The 22,319-nt window shown below is 39.4% G+C and overlaps 1 protein-coding gene across 7 annotated transcripts in view; it reads left to right on the top strand.

Moving 5' to 3' along the window:
- Positions 1-300: 300 nt before the first annotated feature.
- The window catches only part of PHC2 (polyhomeotic homolog 2), a 148,477-nt gene continuing 126,458 nt past the window's right edge, over positions 301-22,319 (top strand). For 3 of the 7 annotated variants that reach the window (XM_072609690.1, XM_072609694.1, XM_072609685.1), the window contains exon 1: positions 322-409. The gene's annotated coding sequence lies outside the window, so the exon portion shown is untranslated. Of the gene's footprint in view, positions 410-22,319 lie in introns of all 7 variants that reach the window. The other 4 variants (XM_072609695.1, XM_072609688.1, XM_072609691.1 and 1 more) reach the window with 3 other exon arrangements.

The raw sequence follows: 22,319 nt of genomic DNA, 5'->3' as shown, positions 1-22,319 counted from the left end.
TCAAATACTTGAGGACAGCTAGCACGAAAATCTCCACCACTACGCCCAGTCCTCCCTTCTCCAAAGCAAACATTCCCGTGCCTGCTACGAAGAGGAGCCCAGGAGCGCACGTGGGGGGCGGGGCAGCAGCCCCAGCTGTGACCACTAGGGGGGAGGCAGGAGGTCAGGACTGGGAGGAGTCCCTACCCCGGAGCCCCACCCACCTCCCGGTCGCCATGGTCACGGGCTCAGGTTCCCCAGCCCTGCAGCCTTCCATTGGCTGCAACAGACACGTGACCAGGGCTGGAATGCTAATGTGACGGTTCTGGTCCCCCGCCCCCTCAGTCGGAGGCTCAAGCTGGCCGGCAGGCGGGCGTCGCTCAGCCCGCGAGGGGCGGGCCGCGGGGCGGCACCTGGGAAGAGCCACCAGGTAGGGGGAAAGGGGGCGCGGGAGACCGCAGGGAGCGGGAGGGGCTGCGGCCGCGGCTCCGCCGGCTTAACCCTTTGGGCACCCAGCTGTCACGCGCAGGAGCGAGCCGCCGGGCGTATTTCCGTGGGCGCTGAAGGAGGAGAGGGTGGGGGGGAGGGGGGAGGGGGGAGGAAGAGAGGACTGTGCGGAGCGCGCGCGTGCACGCGCGGCCTGCCCGGGGTGAGGAGCGCGGGGGCGCGCCGCGCGGCCCCGAGGGTGGCCTGAGCGTGCGCCCCGGGCGGAGGGCGCCGGTTCACACTGGCGCGTGGAAGCTGCAAATCCCCGTTCGGAGAGGCGGGGATGGACACATCTGGACGGCTGCTGCGTCCGATTTGTAGGCATCCCGAGGCGGGAGGAGGGGCATGAGGAAGGACCAGGGCCTGGAAGAACCTAGGGATGCTTAGTCTGGAGAGGAGATGAGGCGGGGGCGGGGGTTGGGCGGTGGGCGTGATGAAGGTCTGCCAGTACCCGAGGGAGGGGTTGGTCTGGTCATTCAGCGGGCAGCCCCCGGGCCACGCACTGTTCTAGGACCGGAGAGAGACAAAGGACAGCCCCTGCCCGCAAGGAGCTCCCGCACCAGTGGGGAGACGAGGACAGCAGCTGTGTGAAGACGGAATGGGATGGAAATTGCATAGAGATAAGCTAGGTCTGATACGAGGAGAAGCCCCTGACAATCAGGGTGGAATGGCTTGTCTCAGGAGCTAGTGAGTCTCGTCTCATTGGTGGTCTTTAAGCCAAAGCTGGATGATCTTTTGTCCAGTGTGTCTGTTACTGGGCATATTTTTTGAGTTTTTGAATTGGAGCATCTAGAAAAGGGCAATTAGGGTCCCAGGAGGTGCCTCAGATACTAACTTTGTATGTATGTTCACGGGAACCTGTCAGCCTCAGTTTCCTCCTCTGTAAAATGAGAATACTTATTACTTGCAGGACCTGCCTCAGAGTGGTTGTGAAGATCCAGTAATAATACATGCCAGGGTGCATTGCAAACCTTAAAGAACTATGTACTTGTCAGTTGGTATCCTGAGGGAAGATCCCGACTAAAGGGGAAGGGAGGGTGTTTAACCTGGAGAAAAGAAAACATAGAGGAGGCATGATAACCATCTTTGGATGTTTGAAGGACTGTCGTGTGAAAGAGGGAATATGTAAACAGTGGCACAAAGGAAATGTGAGATGCACAAATCTAGAGACCTCTCCATCCCAAATATACAAACAGACAATTTGTGCCCGAGCCTTCCAAGCTCAGGTTGGACTGATCAGCCTCAGGTGTACCTTGACCTTAATGACATGGTGATGTCATCGGTCTTCTAATAGGAAGGAGGAACATGTAAACAGAACTGGATTTGATGCCTGAGGACCTATGTTCAAATCCTAGTCCTGCCATTTATTAACTTGTGTGACCTTGGATTTATTAACAGCCCTAGTTTCCATGTGTAAAAAAAAATGAAAAGTTAGATTCCAAGCTGTAAATCTGTGATCCTATGATACTAAGTTTATTTTTGCTTAACTTTATAGGGCAGAACTATAAGCAGTGGTGAAAGCCGTAAAAACAGATTTAAGTTTTTTACTGAGAAAAACTTTTACTAACAGTTATTCAAAAGGGAAAGAGCTGCTTTGCCAGGTAATATGCACTCCTCTGTTGGGGCTATTAATTTAAAATTTTAATTACTACTTGCTGGGGATGCCATAGAAGTTTTTCCTGTTGAAATGTAGTTGGATTAGGTTGAGTTTCAAGCTTTTGGTTGAGAGCTAGGTTGCCCACCTCCTGTATACCCTCAAGTTCACATTGAATTTAATAAAGGGTAAAGAGTGTGCAGGCTTCCCTTGGGAAATCTCTAGGGTGGAGCTTGATCTTTTCAGAAAGCTCTAATTCAGCAATTAAAGTTGGAGAAATTGAGTAAGTCAAAGAGAACCCTGACCAATATAAAAATTTATCTCACATCTAGAGCACCCTCAAAAGAAGGGGATGAGTTTACTCTATAACAATTGCAAACAGATTCTGAAAGAAAAAAAAAATGGATTTTTCCATAGGGACTACATGAATACCCAGAAGAAATGATACAAGAAATTTAAATATGAAATACAAACTTGGGAGAAAATAATTGAAAAGAGAATAGAATAGAAAAGAAAGAGGCAAAATTGTTTACAAGAAATGGATTCCTTGAAAACTATTTTTCCATTCCTTCTCAAACTTCCTATAGCATCCCCTTTCCACACCCTCTCAACTGCGAAACTTGCCTCATTTTAAAGAAAAATTTGAGACCATTCTCCCTGAGTTCCTTGTCCCCTCTTCCTTGTGACCTCTGATGCTCTCTCCTTCATCATCCCTGTTTTCACATGATGACAAGTGACTTTACTCTTTCCCAAAGCTAAGTCCTCTAGCCCTGCTAAAGTGATGCCATTTCTTCTCATCTTCTCCAACGATTTTCCAATCTCTTTGTCGTTCCTACTGTAGCACTTATTTTCAAACTCTCCCTATTCTGGCTTCTTCTCTACTGCCTACAAACATGCCCATGTTTTTTTTTTCCATCCTCAAAAAAACTCTCACTTGATCCTTCCATCCCCACTATCATCCTATATCTTCTCTTTTGCCCTTTATGGTTAAACTCCTTGAAAAAGTAATCTACAATAAGTGTTTCCACTTTCTCTCTTCTCAATCTCTTCTTAACCCATTTCAACCCAGCTTCCAACCTCATCATCCCACTGAAGCTCTCTCCAAAGTTATCAGTGATCTTTTAATTGCCAAATCCAATGTTGTTTCTCAGTCCTCATTCTCTTCATCCTCTCTGTAGCTTTTGACACCGTTGATCACTCTTTCTTCCTTGATACTGTCTTCATTCTAGGTTTTCAGAATATCATTTCTCTCCTAGTTCTCCTTTCTATCAAGCTTCTCCTTGGTCTTGTTTGCTGAATCCTCATCCAGATTACACCCACAGGTGTCCCACAGAGTTCTGTCCTGCTCCCTCTTCTCCGTCTATACTACTTCCCTTGATGATCTCATCAGCTCCTGTAGATTTAATTATCATTTCTATACTGATAGTTCTCAAATCTACCCATCCATTTATCACCACAAACCCCCCCTTAACGCGCATGTGCGCATGCTCACACACATGCATCTGTTGAACCTTAGCCTTCATCTTCCCTGCTTATTCAGTTACTCTTCTGGTTCAGGCTCTCATCATCACATAGATTACTGTCAGAGTCTTCTAATTGGTCCCCTTGCCTCCATTCTCTCCCTTTTCCAACTGTCAAATGGCTATTCCTAAAGCACAGATCTGATTATTACACTTCTCTGCTCAGAAAGTTTCATCAGCTTCTTTAGTGGCCTTTGAGATGAAATACAGCTTCCTCTTTCATAACTGATCTTTAGCTTGTCTTTTCAGACTGATTTCACATTACTTCCCTCATGTGCCCCCTATTACAGCCTACTTGGCATACTTGCTTGTTCCCTGTCCACAACCCAAGGAGGCAGTAGCATGGCACTGAATTTGGAGTCAGACAACCTATATTCAAATCTGGCTCCAGTTATCTCAGTCTGTAAAATGAGGCACTGGGATAGACACCCTTTAAGATCAAATCAGATCAATAAGCACTTACTGTGGTGCTATTATTGGCCACGTACTGAGAACGCAAATACAAGCAAAAAGGCTCAAGGAGCTCACATTCTAACGGGGAAGACAACACATAAAAGGAAGATAAAAAGCTTGGGGGGGGGGGGGAGGCCAGCAGGGAAGAGCCAAGAGGAAAAAAAAATCTTGAGAGTAAAAAGCAGAACCTGAAGAGGAATGAAGGAGTGAATGTGGCTGGCCTGGGAACTTCCTTAATGGAGGTTCTTGGAGGAATTGACCACTGAGAGGAAGGGGCAGAGGTGCCAAAATGGGAAGGTTGATGGCATATGGTGGTAGAGGCATATTCCAGGGTGAAAATGCTTCCAGGAAATGGTGGAAAAGAAACATTAAATGTCAGGAGCCAAGGTAGAGGAGTGAAGTGTCTCTTCTAGCTCTAAATCTGTGATCCTATGAGCCTGCCTCCATGCCTTTATACAGGCTATTCCCCAAGCATGGAATACTCTGTTTCCTCATCTTCCCCTCCTCATCTTCCCTCGCTTCCTTCCAGGTTCACCTTAAGTGCTACCTTCTTGCATAACCTTTCCTGATTTTCCCCAGTTAATCGTATTCTTTTCCCTCCTCCCGTTATACTTAACTTATATAAATGTTCCCTCCTCCAACTTACTTGTATGAATCCCTCCCCTCCAGCAATAAAATGTCAGATCCTTGACAGGAAAGATTAAAAAAAATATTCTTGGTACCTACTACAGGGCCTAGCACATAGTAGGTGTTTAATAAATGCTCTTTAATTGAATTTAGTCTACCAAAAAAACCTGTGATTTGACTGGTGTGAGTACTTGCACCATTAATCCAGTTCACCACCCCTTCATGCCTTATAGAGTTTCTGATTTACTGTACTCTAAAAATTCATCCACTTACAGATGGCCTTCTGGAAATGAATCCCCCTCCACTTAGCTATGCTAGCCCTCAAATGCATGCATCTTGTACTGTATTGCTTTTCACTTTGACTGGACTCTGCATTTATATTGTATGTTGTTAATCAGATTCCTCAGCCACTCTAAAGAGACTGGCCTAGCAACCTATGCAGGAAGATCTAAGTGTATAAAGACTACTTATTGCTCAGATTTTGACAAGTTGTTAGATGGGTTGCCAGTTCAGATAGTCTATCAGCACATATATCTCAAAGAAGAATTACAGATACACAATGACATGGACCCTAAATTGAGTCAGAGGAGAATGGATTATATCTAGCATTTGAGAAATTGCACCTTGATTTTAATAATTCTCAGTTATTTCCTGATGCCAAAAAAAAGTTTTAATTTTTCTTTTTTTAAAACATGAATTTGAAAAACATCAATAAATATTAATATCTCCATTTACAAAGAAATGGATAAATAAGAAAATAGGAAATGAGGATTATATATGAAGCTCTGAAGCTGTTACATACAGCTTGAGGTTTTTAAAAAAAGTATTAAGTTGAACATGGTAGTGGTAACAGACTTGCTTTTATGTCTTCCTCTTCTGAATTTCCTTCTACTCGCTTACGAATTTTTAAAATGTTTTCCCCACTAGAGGCAGTTACATTGCTCAGTGGATAGAGTGCTGGCCTGAAATCAGTTCACATCTGACCTCAGATACTAGCTGTGTGATCCTGGGCAAGTCATTTAGCTCTATTTGCCTTGGTTCCTCATCTTCAAATGAGCTAGAAAAGGAAATGACAAACCACTGCAGTGTCTTTGCCAAGAAAACCCCAAGTAGGATCGTGAAGAGTTGGACACAACTGAAATGGCTGAAGGACAGCATCCTAGCAGTTACATCATAATCTTGTGTAATTCTTACTATGGTGCTTTGGTGTTTGAACTCTCTGCCTAGTTGCAATACTTTTTTCCCTTTGATCTGGAAGTTCTGCATTTTGGCTGGGACATTCCTGAGTAGGTCATTTTGGGATTTCTTTCTGGAGGTGATTGATGGGTTCTTTCTAATTTCACTTGGCCCCATGGTTCTAATCTGGGCAGTTTTCTTTTATAATTTCCTAAAGTATGGTACTGAGGTTTTTTGTTTGTTCATGGGTTTCAGTGAGTTTAATGATTCTTAAATTATCTCTCTTTAATCCTTTTTCCCAGATCAGTTGTTTTTGATAGTAGATACCTGTTCTAATTTTTTAGTCTTTTGACTTTGATCTAATATTTCTTGTTATCTCAAGGAATCATTGAATTCTGTTTACTCCATTCTCTTTTGCAGGGTGTCTTTTACTTGTGTAAGGTTTTCTACCTTTTCTTTCTAAGCTATTTATTCTCCTACCATTTTTTTCTTGAGGACTTATTTCTTTTCTAATTTCCTTTAAAAAAAAAAACAACCCAAACCTCTTCCATTATTTCTTCCAGCTGCTCTTGGCGTACTTGTGGCCGAGCCATCCTTTTCTCTGAAATTCTGATTGTATTTGTTGTGGCATTACTCTCTTCTTCTGAATTTTTCTCTTGGACTTTTTAAAACTCATAATATTTGATCATTGTATTTGTAGTTTTCTTCTGTCTATTTATATCTCTGCCTCTTTTCATAGATTGGGAGTAGGGCCAGGGCCAAGCTTCACCTCCTTCTGCACTTTTGGATGAAGTGGCTAGACTTTGTTTGTTCCTGTCCCCTCTGTAGTCTAGATGCCACTACCAGTGAAGTTGTAAATGGGACAACTGGTACTAAGGCCATGCCCTCTAGTGCAGAGCCTGGCTTCTTTCTTTGTCTCTTGGTGAGTCAGTGTGGGTATTGGCCTCAGGTCTTTTCTTTCCTTCTCATTGTGCAATCCCCAACTGAGAGTTGGTTCTATCTATGGTTGGGTCCCAGGCTGCTTTGACAGCCTCTTGCTGTTTTGACAGGCCAGGGCTGAGAAAGCAAGGCACTTAATATGTTTCAGATCCCATTTCCTAGGAATCTAACCTCCCTTTTGGATCCCTACTTAAAATTCCTATGGGCTTCAGACCCTGTTTCTAGAGCTTCTGCTGGCTTCTTCTTCCTCTGCCACATTTCTTTTCTAAGTTTTGTTAGTCTTCCATTTTCTTGTGTAGTACTGGACTGAATAGGGGAACTCATTGGTATTTCTTTTGTGGCCATCATGATCATTGTTCCAGCTGGTGTCCTTTCAGGTCTTTGCTGGGGTGTTAGTGAGAGAACTCTACGACCTTTCACATCGTCATTTTAATTGTAAACCCTATATTTTAAATACTAGCATACCAGTGGGAATTATTTAAAGCTGCTATCTATATATAGTCAGGCCACCTAATCATTAGTGAAAAGATGATGATTAGTGCTAGGATGAATATGAGAAATGCAGCATGCAGTTAAAACAACTTCAACCCAACCTGTTTATTTTATTTTTAATATAAATTTTTATTGAACTGTCTGCCTAGTTGCAATACTTTTTTCCCTTTGATCTGGAAGTTCTGCATTTTGGCTGGGACATTCTTTTGCTTTTATATCATGTATATTACCCTCACTGGATTATCTCCTGGAGGCCTGGAGAAAGGAGTGGCTCCTCTTATAATAAAGAGGAAGAAAAAAAAATATCTTCAAAGCTAAGCAGCATAGCAGAAAAGTCATGACGTTCTATGCAGTATCTAACACCTGTTGTTCCTCACCTCTGCAAAGAAATGGGAAGAAGTATCTTCCCCTAACTGTTCTTTGGGTTCAAGTTTGGGCTTTATCGTTTTGAAGCATTCAGTCTCTGTGGTTTTATTGTTGTTTGGTTTACATTGTTTTGGTCATGATGCATATTGTTTTCCTGGTTTTGCTTTTCTTCTCTTTGAATCAGTTCATTTAAGTCTTACCATGCTTCTTTTTGTTCATTATAATCATAACTTCTTTTAAAAATAAATTTGTATTTATATCTTTGGTTTTCATATCCCCTAGTTTTCTTCCCACATCCCTCTACCTGTCCCAGAGAGCCATCCCATATAATAAACGATTTTGTAAAAGGTAGTGAAGAAAGGGAAAAATCAGCAAAGCCAATTAAAATGTTAGACTTTATATGCATGTTCCACGCTTGTAGACCCCAACCTCTACAAAACCTATACAAACCTCTTCTTCCTAATTTCATGACATTCAGTTTCATTTGTTCAGTGATTATTTAGATGTGGTTGTTCTTCCCATTTATATTGTTGCAATGTTTCTGTGTATTTTTCTAGCAGTGCTTACTTTACTAACACCAAACAGTTGATGTAATTCTTTCAACATGGCTTTGTATTCATTATATTTATTGTTTCTTTTGACATAGTAGTATTCCATTACATTAATGGATCATAATTTTTTTAGCTATTTCCCAGCTTTTGAGTATCTAGTTTTTTCCCAGTTGATTCCTTTTCTTCCTCCCCCCTCCCCCCCATAAAAAAAGTGCTGCTATAAATATTCTGGTGTATATGGAACTTTCTTTTGTCATTGACCTCCTTAACACATATGCCTAGTAGTGGAATATCCAGTTTAAAAAATATTGACATTTTAGACAGTGTGCATGTTATTTACAGTTCCTTCCAAAATTGTTAAACCCAATTCACAGCTCACCAACAATTCAGTAGCAATTTGACCTATTTAAACAAGTTACTGACACTCTCCCCTTCCAGATGGGAAATGGATACAAGAACTTACTTGACATAAGCTACAACCATTTTTTAATGAAGTTAAGTAATCATTCACTGCAATGAAAAAACAAATGAAAAATAGAAAATATCTAACTAGTGAAGTAAATAAAGTACTGGTGGTAGGTCTGGAGTCTGGAGTCTGGAAGACTTTTCTTCATCAGTTCAAATCTGGCCTCAAAAACTATCTATATGACAAAGAGTTGGACATGACTGAACAACAACAGCAACAACAATCATTGTTTTTATAACAAATCATTTTATCTGTCAATGACAGTGGAGCCACCGCTTTTGTACTGTACCATTACAATTCCCGATGTGCTACATGACAAAATAGAGTTAGTACTAAGGGGAAAAGAGTTGGAAAGAGCATTTGGACTGGACCAAGTGTGCAGAGAGTAGTTCTATACTAGGGGTAGCAGATAGAGCACTGGGCCTCAGTCAGGGAGATCACAGTACAAATCTAGCCTCAGACATGTACTAGCTACATGACCCTGGACAAGTCACTTAACCTCTGTTTGCCTCCATTTCCCCAACTATGAAATGGAGGTTGTAATAGCACCACCCACATCCCAGGGCTGTGGTAAGGATCAGATGAGATAATATTATCTTTTTTTAAAGTCACTTAGCACAGTACCTGGCATATACAAGACACTATGGTTTTGACAGCATTGAGCTATCAGTTCTTTTTTATCTTTATTTATTTTTAGTTTTCAAGATTCATTTCCACAAAATTTTGAGTTCCAAATTTTCTCCCTATCTCCCCTCTCCCCTCACCCCAAAACACCATGCATTCTGATTACCTCTTCCCCCAATCTGCCCTCCCTTCTATCATACCCCTCCTTTCCGTTATCCCCATCTTCTCTCTTTTCTTGTAGGGCAATATAGATTTCTATACCCCATTACCTGTATTTCTTACTTCCCAGTTGCATGCAAAAACATTTCTCAACATTCGTTCCTAAAACTTTGAGTTCTAACTTCTCTCCCTTCCTTCTTCCCCATCCATCCTCATTGAGAAGGCAAGCAATTCAGTATAGGCTATATATGTATAGTTTTGCAAAAGACTTCCATAATAGTCATGTTGGGACTATATTTCCCTCCATCCTATCCTGCCTCCCATTTATTCTGTTCTCTCTGTAACCTTGTCCCTCCCCAAAAATGTTTACTTCTAATTACTCTCTCCTCCCATTTGCCCTCCTTTCTATCATCCCCCTATCCCACTTATCCCCTTCTCCCCTACTTTCCTGTAGTGTAAGATAGATCTTCATATAAAATTGAGTGTGCATGTTATTCCTTCCTTAAGCCAAAAGTGATGAGAGTAAGCTTCACTTTTTCCCTCTCACCTTCCCTGCTTTTTGCCTCCTTTGAAAAAACTTTTTTTGCTTCTTTTATGAGAGATAATTTGCCTCATTTCATTTCTCCCTTTCTCTTCCCAATACATCCCTGTCTCACCCCTTAATTTTATTTTGTTAGATATCACCCCTTCCTATTCAACTCATCCTGTGCCCTCTGCCTATGTGTGTTTATGTGTGTGTATGTGTATGTGTATAATCCCTCCAACTACCCAAATGCTGAGAAAAATTTCAAGAGATACAAATATTATCTTTCCATATAGGAATGTAAACAGTTCAATTTTAGTAAGTCCCTTATGATTTCTTTTAATGCTTCTCTTAATTCTTGTGTTTGAAAGTCAAATTTTCTATTCAGCTCTGGTCTTTTCATGACCTCTATTTCGTTGAATGACCATTTTTCCCTTGAAGTATTATACTTAGTTTTGCTGTGTAGGTGATTCTTGGTTTTAATCCTAGTTCCTTTGACTTCTGGAATATCATATTCCAAGCCCTTCAATCCGTTAATGTAGAAGCTGATAAATGTTGTTGTCATCCTGATTGTGTTTCCACAATACTCAAATTGTTTCTTTCTAGCTGCTTGCAATATTTTTTCCTTGACCTGGGAACTCTGGAATCTGGCTAAAATATTCCTAGGAGTTTTTCTTTTTTACTCTCTTTCAGGAGGTAATCAGTGGATTCTTTCAATATTTATTTTATCCTCTGGTTCTAGAATATCAGGGCAGTTTTCCTTGATAATTTCATGAAAGATGATGTTTAGGCTCTTTTTTTTGATCATGGCTTTCAGGTAGTCCCATAATTTTTAAATTATCTCTCCTGGATCTATTTTCCAAGTCAGTTGTTTTTCCAATGAGATATTTCTCATTATCTTCTATTTTTTCATTCTTTTGGTTTTGTTTTATAATTTCTTGGTTTCTCATAAAGTCATTAGCTTCCATCTGCTCCATTCTAATTTTTAAAGAACTGTTTTCCTCAGTGAGCTTTTGAATCTCCTTTTTCCCTTTGGCTAATTCTGCTTTTTAAAGCATTCTTCTCATTGGCTTTTTGGACCTCTTTTGTCATTTGAGTTAATCTATTTTTAAAGGCGTTATTTTCTTCAGCATTTTTTGGGTCTCCTTTAGCAAGCTATTGACTCACTTTTCATGATTTTCTTGCATCATTCTCATTTGTCTTCCCAGTATTTCTCTTACTTGATTTTCAAAATCCTTTTTGAACTCTTCCATTGCCTGAGACCATCACGTATTTATTATGGAGGTTTTGGATGCGGAAGCCTTGATTTTTAGGTCTTTCCCTTATGGTATGCACTGTTCTTTCTCGTCTGAAAGGATGGAAGAAAATACCTGTTCACCAAGAAAGTATCCTTCTATAGTCTTATTTTTCCCCCTTTTTTAGGCATTTTCCCAGTTAGTTACTTGACTTTTGAGTCTTTTGTCAAGAGGAGGGTATAATCTGGGGACCTGTAAGTTCTCTGTTCCTCCAAAGTGGCACAATCAAGGGAGAGGAGTTTACTCCTCTCTTGGCCTACACACTGGTCTGGGAGCAGCCACAAGCTTTTCTGCCCAGGACCTACTGGTAGGGTTCCCGCTCAACAACCGCCTCCAACTCCACTAGCCAGTACGCCTCCTCACCCCAGGACTGTGACTCAGGGCTGAGACTCAGATAAGCCACTCGATTCCCCCAGGGTCTTTAGGCCAGGGGCTCCAAAAATGGGCACTGCTGCTGCAGTGCCTGCTGAAGGCAGGGCCAGACCACATTCCCTTCTCACCCAGGTGAAAGAGCTTTCTCACTGACCTTTGAAGCTGTCTTTGGTGTTTGTGGGTTGAGCAATCTGGGGACCGCAACTGCTACCTGGGACCTAATGGTGTCTCCCACTGACATGGAGCATAGAATCCAAATGGAAAAAGGATTCCCTATAGAGGTACTCCAGAAATTCCTGTTTGAGGTGGATGGACTGCTGAGTACCTCATGCCCAGGAACATTGCAACACATTATAAATGAGAGGAATAATCCTCTAAAGTGCTTGGCCACAGAGGAAAAGCACATGTTTGAGGAAAGTCCATTTTCTAGACTATGTTATGAATTTGGATGGACAACTTAAAGAACCTGTCCATCAGCATATAAATTTGGACTGCAAATGGATAGAAAATTAGAGAGAAAAAAACTTGATTTGGGGAAATTATGTAATGGTTTTAATTATCCCAAGTGATTTCCTGAAGCAAAGGCCCATCTTACTAATACAATGTTCCTCTCATAATGCTATATCACACATAATGTGTATCTATAAAGCACGGAATACCACTGTCTCAAAAAAATGTCAAGGCTATAGATCAGTGGAGAGATACATGGCAGACACAACTAGCCTACAGTGTACTACCCATGAAGACTGGCACAGCCAAAGTGGCAGAAAAGACATCAAAGAAACAAAGGACTGGGAAAGGAGATCAGTCGATTTTATAGTGAGAGTGTGGAATAACATATGCATAGTCTGTGAATGCTCCAGTACCCATGGCAATCTCAAAAGGTCAAGATTAATGCCCTTGTGGAAAATTTATAAGAGGGCACAGCATAAAAAGAAATAAATGGGTTGGAATTCACATCATTGCTGGATATATAGAGATTCATTTAAGTTTTTTTTTCCATTTGATGTTAGATGGTTATGAATCATGAACATCACAACATATAAGAGTCAAAATTGCAAGTCACAAAATAAATGATGAAGATTTATATTGTAGGTGCAAATAAGCTACAGGATGTTAATGGTGATCACTTGAATTCAGGTGCAAGTGCTATCAAAAACAGTGTACCCTCAAAAGAAGAGGTAGGTAGTTTTCTGTTCCAGATAAGAGATAGCCAGATTATTTCACATGAGTCAAGGAATGTTAAAAGATCTAGAAGAAGGGCTTTATACTGGTAGATCCCTTATGGAGCATTTATGGTTGTATGTGGACAAAGACTGCATAAGATGAAAAGAAAGGCATGGAGAAGCTGCCATTTTCACTGGTGGAGGAAATATTGCCAGAGAATCACAGAATTTCACAGTTGGAAAGGATTTTAGTAGCTATCTGGTCCAAACTCTATGTGAAAAAGAATCCTTTCTACAACATTCCCTAGAAAATGGTCATTTATCCTTTTTTTGAAGACCTCCAATAAAAGAGAACTCACCCGCTCCTGAGATAGCACGTTCCACTTTTGAATAGTTCTAGTTGATAGGAAGTTCTGTGTATAATCAAGCCTAACTTTGAAACTTCTACTCATTGTTCCTAGTTCTGCCTTCTGAGGATATACAAAACAAGTCTAATCCTCTGTGTGACAGTCCTTCAAATACTGAAAGCTCCCATATCATCCTTAAGTTTTTTTCCCTCAAGAATCAACACTCCAGCTCCCTGCAACTGATTCTCATATGGCTTGAACTTGAGACCCTTTACTACCCTGGTTGTCTTCCTTGATGCCCTTCAGCTTATCAATTTCCTTCCTAAAATGTGTCACCCAGAATTGGACACAGTATTCCAACTCTAGTCTGACTAGTTAAGAATATGTAGAATTATTACATTCTTCCTAGAAGTTATTCCTCCAAATGGAAGGGGATGAGAAGTAAGAGGAAAGGAGGTGGAGACAAACATTAAAGATAAATTTTTTCTAGAAGTTTGGCCAAGAAATGGAGGAGAAATATAAGGTTATAGCTTGAGATGATGGTAGAGCTAAGTGAAGGTTTTTTTAAGGATGCAGATGTTGTGAGCAACAGGAACACTCCTGTAGTTAAAAAGAAAGATTATAAAGAGAAGGATGGAAGATTGCAGATGCAAAATTTTAGAGGAAATGCAGGGGATGAGATAAAGGGAATAAGAAGAGGTGTTGGACTTGATGAGAAAAGTCCCTACTTCCTCACAGAGAGAAAGAAGGGAGAAATTAGGAATTATGTCAGGATTTTGAGATGGAGAGAAGAGAGCTCATGGTGAATGACCCAGAATTTCTTAGTAAAGTATAAAGCACCCTCTGTTGAGGGTATAAGTAGAGGAGGTGGTATAGGACACTTTAAAGAAGAAGAGAAGATTTGAAAGAACTCCTGTAGGGAATATAAAAAGACTTAATTAGGGGGGAGAAAAAGGTTTGTCTTGTTTCAGTGAAGATGCTGATATTAGATAACATGAATTTGTAGTGGAGCCAATTGGCATGGTAACATGACAACACTGTTCAGCAGTACATGAATAGGAGTGGAGGAAGCAAATGGAAGTAATTTGGCAAGGATGTGAGAGTGGAAGACAGTGTAATGTATTGGTTATCCATAGGGTTAATGAGATCATAAAGAGAGGAAAGTAAAGCCAGAGCAAGGTGATATAAACTTGGAGTTAGTGGGCAGGGGAGAATCTAACAGGGGATAAAGTACTTTGCTCAATGTCTACGATATACCAAGGTTAATTTAAAAGACTCCATTTGAGGATTACAGCCTGGCATCATGGATAATGTACTAGACTTTGTGACAGGAAAATATGGTTTCAAATCCTGCCTCTGACGCAAATTGAGTAATCCATGGCAAGTCCCTTAAGCACTCTTAATCATGTTCTTTATCTACAAAAGGGAAATAATATCTACGTTTCCATGTTGTTATGAGGCTAAAATAAAATCATGTATATAAATTGCTTTTTTATAATTAATTTTTAGTTTTCAACATTCACTTCCATAAGATTTTGAGTTTTAAATTTTCTCCCCTTCCTTCTCCTCCCTCCCCAAGATGTCATGCAATCTGATATAGGCTCTATATAAACATTCATATTAAACATATTTTCATGTTATGATGTAAAGAAGAATTAGAACCAATGGAAGGAACCACAAGAAAGAAGAAATGAAATAATACAAAAAAGGAAAAAGAGAGCAAATAGTATGCTTCCATCTGCATTCAGACTCCATAGTTCCTTCTCTGAATTTGGATAGCATTTTCTATCATGAACCTTTTGGAGTTGTCTTACATCCTTGAATTGCTGTGAAGAGCTAAGTCTATCAAAGTCAGTCATCACATAATGTGGCTGTTATAATATTCTCCTGGTTCTGCTCATTTCACTAAGCATCGGTTAATGTAAGTCTTTCTAGGTTTTTCTGAAATCTGCCTGCTCATTATTTCTTACAGCATAGTAGTAATCCATTATATTCATATACCACACTTTGTTTAGTCATTCCCCAGTTGATGGACATTCCCTTGATTTCCAATTGTTTGCCACCACAAAAAGAGCTATTGACTCTTATGTAGCCCTTGTTGCCTTTTTATGATCTCTTTGGAATACAGATTTGGAAGTAGTAGTGCTGAGTCAAAGAATATGCACAGTTTTATAGCCTTTTGGCCATGGTTCAAAATTGCTCTCTAGAATGGTTGGATCAGTTTACAACTCCACCATCAATGATCACCAACGACAGTTGAGCAAAATAGCTCCTAACTATTATTTTGATTTCCTCTTCATTGGTGGTGAATTCACCCTTTTCATTTTTGGTGCTGGTTATTTGGTTTTCTTCTTTTTTTAATCAAATTTACCAACGGTTTATGTATTTTATTGGTTTTTTTCATAAAACCAGCTCTTAGTTTTATTTATGTTTAATAGTTTTCTTAATTTCATTTTTATTAATTTCTCCTTTGGTTTTCAGAATTTCTAATCTGGTATTTAATTGAGGATTTAAAATTTGTTCTTTTTCTAGCTTTTTTAGTTGTATGCCCAATTCATTGATTTCTTCTTTCTCTATTTTATTCATGTAAGCATTTAGAGATATAAAACTTCCCTTAAGAACAGCTTTTGCTGCAATCCTGTAAGTGTTGGTATGTTGTCTCATTATTGTCATTCTCTTGGATGAAGTATTTGTTGTTTCTGTGATTTGTGGTTTGACCCACTCATTCTTTAGGATTAAATTATTTAGTTTCCAATTCATTTTTAGTCTGTCTTTCCATGGCCTTTCTGTATTGGATTGTGAGATTTTTATACCCTAATGCATGATCAGTTTTTGTGCAGGTGCCATGTACTGATGAGAAAAAGGTATATTCATTTCTATGAGCATTCAGTTTTCTAAAATTCTATTCATTTCCTTAATGTATTTCTTGTTTATTTTGTGGCTGTCTGCCTCCTCCTTTCCTCTTCTCCCAGTGCAGTCCCTTTTAACCACTTAATTAGATTTTTTTTATCATCATATCAAAGTCAACTTATATCCTTACCCTATGTCTCTGATACCCCTTTTAAATGGCGCAATAACAATACAGTTTTCAAGAGTTAGAAGTGTCATTTTCCCTTGTAGGGATGTAAACAGTTTGCCCTTATTAATAACATATTGTTTTTTTTTCTTTCCTGTTTACCTTTTTATGCCTCTCATGAGTCTTGTATTTGAAGATCAAATTTTTTGTTGAGATCTGGTCTTTTCATCAAGAAGGTTTGGAAGTCCCCTATTTCACTGAATGTCCATTTCCTCCCCTGAAAGATTATGCTTAATTTCACTGGGTAGTTGATCCTTGGTTGTAATCCAAGTTCCTTTGCCTTATGGAATATTGTATTCCACACCCTCCAGTATTTTAACATAGAAGATATAAGGTCCTATCTAATACTGATTGTGGTTCCATGATATTTCGGTTGTTTCTTTCTGGCTGCTTGCAGTATTTTCTCTTTGACCTAATAATTTTGGAATTTGTCCACAATATTCCTTGGCATTTTCAATTTGAGATCTCTTTCAGGAAGTGATCAGTGGATTCTTTTGATGAATATTTTACCCTCTGGTTCTAGGACTTTGGCAGTTTTCCTGTGATTTCTTGAAAGATGCTGTCCAGGCTCCTTTTTTATCATGGCTTTTGCATAGACCAGTAATTTTTAAATTGTCTCTCCTGGATCTGTTTTCCAGTTCAGTTGTTTTGCCAGTTAGGTATTTTACATTTTCTTCTATTTTTTCATTCTTTTATTTTTGTTTGATTCTTGATATTTCATAGAGTCACTTGCCCAATTCTAATTTCCAACGAATTGCTTTCTTCAATTAGATTTTGTACCTCCTTTTCCATTTGGCCTATTTTACTTTTTAAGTAGTTTTCTCTTCATCGAGTTTTTGTGCCTCCTTTTCCATTTGACCAATTCCACTTTTTAAGGAGTTGTTTTCTTCAGTGTACTTTTTCCCATTTGGCCAACTGTTATTGTTATTTACATGTTGTCTCCCTCATTAAAACATGAGCTCCTTGAGAGCAGGTACTGTTTATACCTTTCCATGTATCCCCAGTGGGGCTGGTAAGTGACATAATGGATAAAGTGCCAGCTCTGGAGTCTGGAGGACCTGAATGCAAATCCAGCCTCAAACAATAGTTGATGACCCTGGGCAAGTCACTTAACCCTGTTTGCCTCAGTTTCCTCATCTGTAAAATGAGCTGGAGAAGGAAATGGCAAACCACTCCAGTATCATTGCAAAGAAAATCCCAAATGGAGTCATTAAGAGTTACTTTTTTCCTCAAGGAAACATGGAACATATATCCCTAGCACCTAGCACAGTACCTGGTATGTAGCAGGTACTTAATAAATGTTAGTTGACTGATTGACTTGTTGAATCTGATGCATAGTTTCAGTGTGATGACTTTTTTAAAATTCTCATTTCCTAGCTTCTGCAAATTTGGTAAGTATGCCATTTTGTATTAATCTAAATCATTGATAATATTGAACAAAAAATGGCCAGAGAGCTCTGCGATATGCCACCATACAATGACTCCCTCTAGATTAACATTGATTATTGATGAACACTTTTTGAGTGTGGTTGATTCCAATTCCAAATCCTACTAAATCACTACTGTTACTGGACCTACATTTGTCTCTTATTCTCAAAGATGTTGTGACTTTTTCAAATGCCTTGCTGAAATATAGGCATATCTACACCCTTCCCTGACTTAACCATCTACTAACAGTGTTAAAAATGAAATGAGGTTAGCCTGTCATGTTTTGTTCTTCATTAATCCCTATTGTTTTATAGTTATTACCACTTCACTTACAGCCTGTTTATTTAATAATATGTTTCAGGATTTTGCCATAATTGACATCCAGTTCATCTCTCTGTGGAATCTAACTTTCCCTATTTTGAATATTTGAATCTTTTTCTGTCTATCCACTTCCCTAATCCTCCAGAGTTCCTCAAAAGTCTAAAAATTCCAAAAAAGACCGTAGTGCATCAGTCACTGCTGGTAAGATTCTTGAGTAGTGGCAGGTATAATTCATTTATGCTGAGTAACTTGAATTCATAGGGTAGCTTTTTAGCCAACTTGAGTTTCAGGGTCAAGGAGAGAGGTGAATAGGTGTGTTGGCATGATTGACAGGGAAACCTTTTCCTGAATGGAAAGAGATGCACATGGGGTCTTAAGCAGACTGAGGCAAATGAGGTAATCTGTTATTTATCTTTCTGTTCCTTATCTGGGAGGAAATAATACAGTAAACCTGTATAGGGAATATTGGCATGAGGGTTTCTTTTTCCTGTTAGCAGATAGCTAGTTCTTCATTATGCAGATATTCTAGAGCTAATTAGAGGTGATACTGAAGCAAAAGAATATATTTTCTCTCATTCAAGTTATCTACACTCTATCTCAACTAGTCAGTCAGTAGGCATTAATTAAGCTCATACTATGTGCCAGGCACTATGCTAAACTGTGGCCATACTAAGAAAAGTTCAAGGATCTCATCCTGATCGAGAAGACAACATATGAATAATTAGATGCATGCTATATTTTATATCTATCTATCTATACACACAACATATATATATATGTATATATATGTGTGTGTGTATGTATAGATGGAAAGCAATCTATGAGGGAAGGCATTCCTGCAAAGGGTGAGATTTGAGTTCAGTATTGAAAGATGGAGGTGGAGAGGTACGGAGAGGTTCCAACTTAATCTCACGTTATTAACATGTCCTGTGTTATCCTACTGTTTCCACTGCCTGAAATGCTCTTCTCCTGCTTTACCTGTTAAAATTCTATCCATCCTCTACAAGCCTACTTATGTGATCTTGGACAGGTCACTTAACCTGCTTGATTGGGGGTGGGGGGTGGGTAGGAATTGTCTCTGAGTTCCCTTTTAGCTTTAGATCAATGATGTAATGAATAGTTCAGATGCCTTCTTCTGTGTGGAGGCTTTCCTTATTACTCTTTTTGTCTCCCTCTCTTCCAGGCAATAGTGATCTTTTTTTTTTTGATCTTGGTCTTAGTCTCTCTCTCTCAAGAGTTGGATAGTCTGATTTCATTAGGAGTTCTTTGGAATCATGATTGGTTATTGTGATGATCAAATCTCCTTTAATGTGTTACTTTGGCATTGTGATATTTCCCCCACAGCTGTAGATGGTAACTCTTCCACACTTCATTCTTTACAGTTCTTGCCCATGTTTACCCATAAGGAAGGGCTTAGTGGATAGAATGCTACTCTTAAAATCTGGAAGACCTGCATTTAAATTTTACCTGAGAGATTGTGGGCAAATCATTTACATCCCTGATACTCAATTTCCTCATCTAGAAAATAGGAATAATAATAATAACACCCATTCCTCAGGACTGTTGTGAAGATCAATGAGCTAATATTTGTAAAGCTCTTGCAAACCTCAACATGTTATATGATTATCAGCTGCTGTTATTATTCATCCTTCCCAAAGTTCTTCATGTCTACACAATGCATTGGAGAACTTGTTCTTTCAGTATCTTGAGTATGCCAAAGTGTCACTCAGGCTGTTATCTTTAATCCCTGCTATATTACTGCTCAACCTCCTCCTCCAATCACACAGATCCTTAATGTTTTTTAAGTCATTTCTCACAGAAGTCATGATTGACCTATTATGCATCATTCTTTTGCATTTTGGTATTTCATAGTATTGTAGAATGTCAGTTGGAAGGGACCTTGCAGGGCATATAGTCCAACTCATTTTTAAGCATGCATCCTTTCTCTGAAACTCATCACAAGTGCACAACCAGCTTCTCCTTGAAGCTCTCCAGTGACAGGAAACTCACCAATATGGTGGAGTTTGTAAAGTGTTGGACTTGGAATCAGGAAGATTTAGTTTCAAGTCTCTCCTCAGACACTAACTGTGTTACCATGGAAAAGCCCCTTAAACCTCTTCACCTCAGTTCTTCATTTGTAAAATGAGAGGATTAGACTAGATGGTTTCTAAGGCCTCTTCTAACTCTCAAGTTAGATCCTATGATCCTGAAACAGGACTTTTGGACAGCTCTGGTTTTTAGGAAGTTTTCCCCAGATCGTGACAAAATATGCTTTTTTATCTTCCACTAGTTGTTCCTAGTTCTGCTTTACAGGGCCAAGAAAAATAAATTTAGTCCTTTTTCTATATATATAATCTTGATTCTAGATATCTAGAATATAGATATCTTCTATATATAATCTATATATATAGAAGATTTTATGTAGATAGATAGATAGATAATATTCTATATATAATCTTCCAGATATTCTGAGACAGCTAGCTTATCTCCCATGAGATCCCATCTTTTCTTTGGTCTAAACAGCCCTACTTCGTTCATCCTATCCTTCTATGACATCCTTCCAGTCCCTAACCATTCTAGTCACTCTCATCTGGACATGTACTCTCCCTAATCAAGCCACCTCTGGAACATGGGATTCACGTTTTAGAAAAAGATACGGAATAGCTTCATTATGTCCAGATGAGAGTGACCAGGATGGTTAGGGGTTGGAAGCATGCCATACAAGTGCAGTTGAAGTTTCATTAGTGGTCTGGGCTGGTGTGTTAACTCATATGGAGCTTGCTATAAGAAGCCAAGGTCATTTTCACTGAATGAACTGTTGTCTGGCTGCACCTTCCTCACCGTGTATTTGTGTGGCCCAAGTGTAGGACTCTCTATTTATCTTGTCACATTTTATCTTCTCTAAAGTTCTATCTTGATGCCTCGTTTTTGTATGTAGGAAAGTCTGGATTCTCAAAGGCTATATCAACAGAGTCCAAGAGCTCCTGCCAAACTGCAAAGGCTTCAGAAGTGGGCCTGGCATTGGACTGTCTGAAGTTCAGCCTAAGTGTAGTGTAATAATAGCAGTCGTAGTATAAAAAGAAGAATAAGAATAAGTAACATGTATGTAGCACTGTTCCTCTCCCCATGATTCCTCCAGAGGCTTCAAACCTTGTCTAGACAGATTAAGTAAATAAAGGTAGAATTCATTTACTAGCTCAGTGGCATGGATATGATGTGCAGGTTCTTAAGTCCATTTATCAGGACCATATAAATTCTTTCTTAACTAAGTAGAAATGAAATAATTTATGTAAAATGCTTCATAGACCTTAAAGCACTATATAAATATTATTTATTATTCCTAGAAGACCATTACAGAGCTGTAACCTACAGTGATGGTTCCTGGGACAAGATTCATAAAACCCTCCCTCAAATTAATTTTTTAAAAATAAATTTTTATTAGTATCTTTTGTTTTTAAATTACCTACATATCACCACACTGAATTAATGTTTTATTCCAAATACATTTGAGGCAGGGCAGACATATATATGGAGGTGTTTATGAGATATCCTGGGGGTGGGATTGGAATGTGTGGATGAGCCCTATTTCAAGCCCAGACACATGTCCCACAGTTTTGTCCCTCTGTTCTTCTGCTCTCCTGAAGTGATCTTTTGCCATACAGAACACGATCACCACATTGGCTGTTGCAGCCCTAGCAAATTTCTACGCCTTGGAATCCAGCTCTCTATGACCCTGGAAAGAGAGAGGTTAGACTAGGGGATATGGGGTTTTGTTTTATTGTAACCATGGGCCCGGTCATTGAGTGAGGTAGCCTTGCCCCAAGTAGTGTAATGGGCAGTAGAGGAAGGGGTGCTGAATGAGTTCAGCGCTCCATCAGTTCATGGAGTTGTTTTCTTTTTTGACCTTCATTTTTGTGTTCCAGCTGTCCCAAACCATAGAGACTGCTGAAGTTGCTTCATCTTTGATTCATGATTTCTGTTTTAGAGAGATTCAGGTTCATCATCATGTTTACTGTCATTGTTATTCACAGATCACTAGAAGATCTTATTCTCTTCTGTTTAAATATCTCCCCTGTTGGTTTATCTGTTCAGTGCCTTTGAATTTATCTTCCTCTTGAGAACTTTGGTAATTTCAGTCTTTTTTCTTTATATTCCCCTATCATTCACTTTCAGACTTTTGCTCTGAAAATAGTTGGAAAGCTACAAATTCTGTGTCAGGTATTTATTACTGATGTGATAGTAGGTAAGTCACCTAACTTCTCTGAGCCTTAGTTTACTTATCTGTAAAATGGGGTACCTGTGGTACCTCCCTCACCAGATTGTTAAGTGGCTCCAGTGAGAGGATGTATGTAAAGTGCT

This window comes from Notamacropus eugenii, chromosome 5 (genome assembly GCF_028372415.1).
Source record: "Notamacropus eugenii isolate mMacEug1 chromosome 5, mMacEug1.pri_v2, whole genome shotgun sequence".
NCBI classification, from domain to species: Eukaryota; Metazoa; Chordata; class Mammalia; order Diprotodontia; family Macropodidae; genus Notamacropus; species Notamacropus eugenii.
The sequence above is the reverse complement of the archived record's forward strand: the minus strand, read 5'-3'. Positions and strand labels throughout refer to the sequence as shown.